Consider the following 7,455-nt stretch of genomic DNA (forward strand, 5'->3'; position numbering starts at 1 on the left):
AATGTGAATTATAAAGATAGACAAAAATAATGGGCCCTAAGAGAGATAGAGACAAGAAAGTGGGGAGGGGGGGTCAGGAGGGAAATTGGGGATGTTGGTGATGGGAAATGTACAGTTTTGAAGGGAGTGGTGTTGGAACTTTATGTGACTGAAACCGAATCACAACTTTGTAACTGTATATCTCATGTTGATTCAATTTTTAAAAATGGGCTCTAACTTACAGAGATATTGACTAAAGGCAGAGATCAAGAACTGTTTGGAGAAAGAGGCAATCTATAACCATAGTTGTGAAACCAATTTCAAACTGATAACTGCAATAGTCATCTTACTTTTTTATTGAACATATGTACATATGTATGCAAATATATGTACATCCCTCGTTCTGCAACTGATTTACATTAAAAGAAATTATTAATTAAATTTATAATATTTTTTAAGTTAGAGTAAGTTTATGTGGGATTATGACAAACCATATAATGAAGGTACATCATACAGATATACATTCAGTAATTGACAAGACTGTATATTCCATATTTTTTTGAAGAAGATAGATACTGTTTTGTTTTTACCAGAAGGAGTTCCATTATGTTAGACATTACATTGCTGTTTTGTCTCAAAGTGTTAGTGTGGATAGACAAATATGCGGGATATTTAGATATGGTGAATCTAGTTAATTGTGATCGCATCCATTTTTATGTCCTTCTAGTATCCTTTCCAATATTATTAAGGCTACATATTATACATATTAAGACTCCCTTACAACTATTTCTCTATGAAAATTAGGTTCAACCAAATAGATGTAGCACCGCACTGTCCTCCCTTTGCTCATCGATTTGCTCAACCGGACCCAGTAACATCTCCATTTTGAGACTTGTTATTACTGTGTTTGGCATATTGAATATTCTCGGTAGCTTGCCGGGCTCTCCAGAGGGGCAGAGGAATTGAACCTGGGTCAACCATGCCGGCTGCATGCAAGGCAAACTCCCTACCGCTCTGCTGTCACTCCAGCCTGCAAATAGATGTGCTAAATCATAAGATATAGAAGGCAAATCATATGTGACGTTTACTTACAGCTTTGGTGGTTGCTTAAAATCCTTGGATTTATATGCAGTAGCACTATATTTATTAGCTTAGCTGGCATTGAGGCTGGAGTGATAACACAGCAGGTAGGGCATTTGCCTTGCACGCAGCCAACCCGGCCAACCCGGGTTTGATTCCTCCACCCCTCTAGGAGATCCTGGCAAGCTACCAAGAATATCTTGCCCGCACAGCAAAACCTGGCAAGCTACCCATGACGTATTCAATATGCCAAAGACAGTAACAACAAGTCTCACAATGGAGACGTTACTGGGTCAGCTCGAGCAAATTGATAAACAACAGGAAGACAGTGCTATAGCTGGCATTGAGTGGCATTTGTACTGGAATGGGAGGGCCCAGTTGGGTACAGACACCAGAACTCATGAAGTAAACAGGATTGATGCCTTCTGAATTTCTCAAGCACAGCCATGTATCCTGAAAGATCTTTTTTTTTTTGACAGATAAGTTACTCAGTGTTATTCTGATATTCATTTCTGGAGGCCCAATTTAGTACTCACTCCTCTTTTCCTATAATTATTTCCAAAAGCCCTTATCCTCTGTATAAGTGCCCAGAAATGGAGAATGCTTTGTGTTTCCCACAACTGAATCTTAACTGATACAGATGTGCTGGAGAAAACATTTCACAAGGAATTTTCATTTGCTTTTTTCAAATGAATGTGGTGCAAAGAGTATAGTTTCAGTTTTTTATTTTCAAATGATGTTTCATTTGTAAGTAGTTTAAATTTCTGTAGCGCCCAGCATATCCATCAAGCCTTTAATTGCATATGTAAATATATTTTCATAAATAAATTATTAACCAGATGACAAAGAAAAAAGCCCTGCTCCAAATATTTATGAATTTGTAAATTATTTCTGACATTTAAACAAAGCTTTTAAAATACAGGAATTTTCACTAAAATAAATTAAATTAAAGTTGGTCTAACATTAGCTCATATTTATTGAGGGCTTATTCTGATCAGAGTGGTGTTCCATTATTATGCTTTCTTTTATTTCTCCTTACTGCGAATATTTTAAGCCCCAGAAAATAGCTTTGTTTTCTGAAGATAAACTAAATGGGATTATTTTAGTGGCTAAAGTGCATGTAAGCTGTATATCATTTTGAAGACGTGCAGTCTTCTATGTATTTCTAAGCTTAGCTACATTACAACTAGAATTATTGCAAACAATACAGGAAAAGTAAATTCACGAGTCAGTAAACCCCTACTTATACATTGATAGAAGTAGGAAACAGTCCTTTTCCATTTAGATAAATATAAATTTATAAAATGCTGAGAGAGCTATATACTTTAATTCCCCAGTGACAAGTGCAGTATGGTTTTTATCTCAAATCTTTCCACTTCTCTCCATTTCTCTATTTCTCCATTACCATTCTTTCACATGCTTCTACCTTCATTCAGCTTCTTTTTTGTCTGAGAAGTTAAACAAATTTCTTCTTCTTCTTCTTCTTCTTCTTCTTCTTCTTCTTCTTCTTCTTCTTCTTCTTCTTCTTCTTCTTCTTCTTCTTCTTCTTCTTCTCCTTCTTCTTCTCCTTCTTCTTCTTCTTCTTCTTCTTCTTCTTCTTCTTCTTCTTCTTCTTCTTCTTCTTCTTCTTCTTCTTCCTCCTCCTCATCCTCCCCCTCATCCTTATACTCCTTCTCATCCTCCTCCATCTTTTTTAGCTGGATCACCCTGAGATACCCAGTTACGAAGTTATTCATGATTGAGTTTGTGTCATACAATTTCCAACGCCTTTCATATTGCCTGCACCAATGTCCCTAGTTTCCCTTTTTCCTTTTCTCCCCCACCCACACCATCTCTGCAGCCTGGTTCTATGGCTTTTCCTTTCAGGCAATGTAATTTTCAATACTGTTATTGAAAAGGTATAATATATGTCACTTTACCTCCTAATGCCATGCACAAAAATCAAATCAAAATGGATTAAGACCTTAATATCGGACCTAAATCCATGAGATGAATAGAGGTAAAATTAGGAAGAATGCGCCATGACATTGAAAATAAAAGGATCTTCAAGGATGAAACACCACTGACAAGGCGAGTGGAAGCAAAGATAAACAAATGGGACTACATTAAACCAAAACACTTCTATGTTTCAAAGGAAATGATGACCAGACTACAAAGACAACCCATGGAATTGAAAATGCATTTATCCAACACTCATCTGATAAGGGATTAATATTTATATTTATCTATATTTATACATATGTGTGTAAAGCACTTGCAGAACTTTACAAGAAAAAAAACACGCAAACACCATAAAAATGGGCAGAAGAGATGAACAGAAACTTCTTCGATGAAGAAATACAAAGCACTCTTTACAATAGCCAGAATCTGAAAAAAACCCTGAGTGCCCGAGAACAGATGACTGGTTAAAGAAACTTTGGTACATTTACACAATGGAGTACTATGTAGCTGTTAGAAGAGATGAAGTCATGAAATTTACATAGAAGTGATACTACATGGAAAGTATAATGTTAAGCGAAATGACTCAGAAAGAAAGGGATAGACATAGAAAGATTGCATTCATCTGGGGAACATAAAGTAACAAAATAGGAGACTAACACCCAAGAATGGCCGAGATTAGTTCCAGGAATTTTACTACATGGTTTGGAGGCCAGCCACACATGCTAGGAGAAAAGGGAGTTCAGATAGAGAAGGGAGCACCAAATAAAGGGTGTTGGGAGGATCCTCCCAGGATGGGAGAGGCATGCTGAAAGTAGACTATAGACCAAACATGAATGTCACCTATTGCCTCTTTTGCAAACCACAACACCCAATAAGAGAGAGAGAACAAGAGGGAATGCCCTGACACAGAGGCAGGGGGCGATAGGGGGATGGGGGGTGGGAGGGATACTGGGATTCGTGGTGGTAGGAAATGGGCACTGGTGGAGGGATGGGTATTTTATCATTGTATAATTGAAACCCAAGCACAAAAATTTGTAAGTCTACAACTGTACCTCATGATGTCGCACTAATAAAAAATTTTTAAAAAATACAAATAGCCAAAAGGCACTTGAAAAAGTGCTCTACATCACTAATTACCAAGGAGGTGCAAATATATTCATTTTTTAAAAGAGTTCATCATACTTTATTATCTATTTTTTTCTTTCGGGTTTGATTATACAATGATCAGATACCCATCCCTCCACCAGTGCCCATTTTCCTCCACCATGGATAATATCCCCCCCACCCCTATCCCCCCATCCCCCCCTGCCTCTGTGGCAGGGCAATCCCCTGTGTTCTCTCTCTCCTTTTGGGTGTTGTGGTCTGCAAAAGAGGCATTGAGTGGCAAACATGTTCAGTCCATAGTCCACTTTCGACATGCATCTCCCCTCCTGGTCCTCCAAACACCCTTTATTTGGTGTTCCCTTCTCTATCTAAGCTGCCCTTTCCTCAAGAATGCCCGACTGGCCACAAAGCTATGGAGTAATCCTCCTGGTGCTGATCTCAGCTATTCTTGGGTATTAATCTCATATTTTGTTACTTTATGTCCCCCAGATGAATGCAATCTTTCTATGTCTATCCCTCTCTTTCTGACTCATTTCGCTTAGCATGATACTTTCCATGGTGTACCACTTGTATGTAAATTTCATGACTTCATCTTTTCTAACAGCTACATAGTACTCCATTGTGTAGATGTACCAAAGTTTCTTTAACCAGTCATCTGTTCTTGGGCATTCAGGTTTCTTCCAGTTTCTGGCTATTGTAAAGAGTGCTGCAATGAACAAACAAGTGCAGATGTCACTTCGACTATACATTTTTGCCTCTCTGGGATATATTCCCAGGAGTGGTATTGCTGGGTCAAATGGGAGCTCAATTTCTAATTTTTTGAGAATCGTCCATACTGTTTTCCAGAAGGGCAGAACCAGTGGATATTCCCACCAACAGTGAAGGAGTGTCCCTTTCTCGCCACATCCACGCCAGCATCGGTTGCTTTTGTTCTTTTGAATGTGGGCCAGTCTCTGAGGTGTGAGATGGTATCTCATTGTGGTTTTGATCTGCATCTCCCTGATGATTAATGATGTAGAGCATTTTCTCATGTGCTTTTTTGCCATTTGGATTTCTTCTTTGAGAAAGTTTCTGTTCATTTCATTGCCCCATTTTTGGATGGGGTTGGATGTTTTTTTCTTGTGCAGTTTAACCAGTATTTTGTATAACCTGGATATCAACCCCTTGTCAGATGTGTATTCGGCAAATATCCTTTCCCATTCTGTAGACTGTCTTTGTATTTTTGTCACTGTTTCTTTGGAGGTGCAGAAGCTTCTTAGTTTAAGATAGTCCCATTTATCTATCTCTGTTTTCACTCGCTCGGCCAGTGGCGTGGCATCTTTGAAGATACCATTAGCTTCAATGTCATGGAGGGTTTTGCCAACTTTGTCTTCAATGTACCTTATGGTTTCTGGTCTGATGTTGAGGTCTTTAATCCATTTTGATCTTACTTTTGTACATGGTGTTAGGCAGAGTTCTGAGCCCATTTTTTTGCATGTAGCCGTCCAGTAATGCCAGCACAATTTGTTAAAGAGGCTTTCCTTACTTCACTTCACATTACTTGCACCTTTATCAAAGATTAGATGACCATATGATTGAGGGGAGATGTCAGTGTATTCAACCCTGTTCCATTGGTCTGCAGTTCTGCCTTTGTTCCAGTACCATGCTGTTTTAATTATTACTGCGTTGTAGTACAGTTTGAAGTTCGGGAGGTTGATTCCTCCCATTTTCTTTTTCCCAAGAATTGCTTTAGCTATTCGTGGGGGCTTATTGTTCCATATAAATTTCAGGAGTGTTTGCTCCATTTCTTTGAAGAATGTCATGGGTATTCTTATAGGGATTGCATTGAATTTATACAATGCTTTCGGTAGTATTGCCATTTTGACAATGTTAAGTCTCCCGACCCATGAGCAGGGGATATCTTTCCATTTCCTCATGTCCTCTTTTATTTCCTGAAGTAGCGTTTTGTAGTTTTCTTTGTACAGGTCCTTTACTTCCTTAGTTAAGCTGATTCCTAAGTACTTGATTTTCTGGGGCACAATTGTTAACAGGATTGTTTTTTTCATGTTCCTTTCTTCTCTCTCACTGTTTGCATATAGGAAAGCCATGGACTATTGGGTATTGATTTTATAGCCTGCAACTTTACTATACGAGTCTATTGTTTCTAGGAGTTTTTTGGTGGAGGTTATTGGGTTCTCTAAGTAGAATATCATATCATCTGCGAATAGTGAGCACTTGATTTCTTCCTTTCCTACCTGAATGCCCTTAATATCTTTTTCCTGCCTAATCGCTATTGCAAGTATCTCCAGTACTATATTGAACAGCAGTGGAGAGAGTGGGCATCCCTGTCTCGTCCCTGATCTTAGAGGGAAGACTCTCAGTTTTTCCCCATTGAGGATGATGCCTGCTGTAGGCTTGTGGTAGATGGCTTTAATTATGTTGAGGAAGGTCCCCTCTATACCCATTTTGGCTAGGGTTTTCATCATAAAGGGGTGCTGGTTCTTGTCAAATGCTTTCTCTGCATCTATTGATATGATCATATGCTTTTTATCTTTTCTTTTGTTGATATGATGGATTATGTTGATTGATTTCCGAATGTTGAACCATCCTTGCATCCCTGGGATGAATCCTACTTGGTCATGGTGTATGATCTTTTTGATGAGTAGTTGGATTCTATTTGCTAGTAGTTTGTTGAGGATCTTTGCATCTGTGTTCATCAGGGATATCGGTCTGTAATTCTCTTTCTTTGTGGTATCTCTGTCTGCGTTTAGTATCAGTGTGATAGTTGCTTCGTAGAAACTGTTTGGAAGTGTTTTTGATATTTCAATTTCGTGGAAAAGCTTAAAGAGAATTGGGAGTAAGTCCTCTTTAAAGATTTGGAAGAATTCACTAGTGAATCCACCCGGGCCAGGACTTTTCTGCTTGGGGAGAATTTTTATTACTATTTCAATTTCCTTGATGGTGATAGGTCTGTTCAGGTATTCCAGGTCTTCTTGGTTCAGCCTTGGCAGTCTGTAGGAGTCTAGGAATTTATCCATTTCCTCGAGGTTTTGATGTTCTGTGGCATACAGTTTCTCAAAGTACTCCCTGAGGATCCTTTGAATTTCTGTAGTTTCTGTTGTAATGACCCCCTTTTCATTTCTGATTCGGTTTATTAGGGTTTTCTCTCTCCCTTTCTTTGTGAGTTTTGCGAGAGGCTTATCGATCTTGTTAATTTTCTCGAAGAACCAGCTCTTGGTTTCATTGATCTTTCGGATTGTTTCTTGGGTTTCCATCTCGTTAATCTCTGCTCTGAGTTTTATTATTTCCTTTCTCCTGTTCGGGTTGTGCTCCTTTTTTTGGTCCTTCTCCAAGCTCTTAAGCTGTGAGGTT

This window comes from Sorex fumeus, unplaced genomic scaffold (assembly GCF_029834395.1).
Source record: "Sorex fumeus unplaced genomic scaffold, SorFum_2.1 ptg000058l, whole genome shotgun sequence".
NCBI classification, from domain to species: Eukaryota; Metazoa; Chordata; class Mammalia; order Eulipotyphla; family Soricidae; genus Sorex; species Sorex fumeus.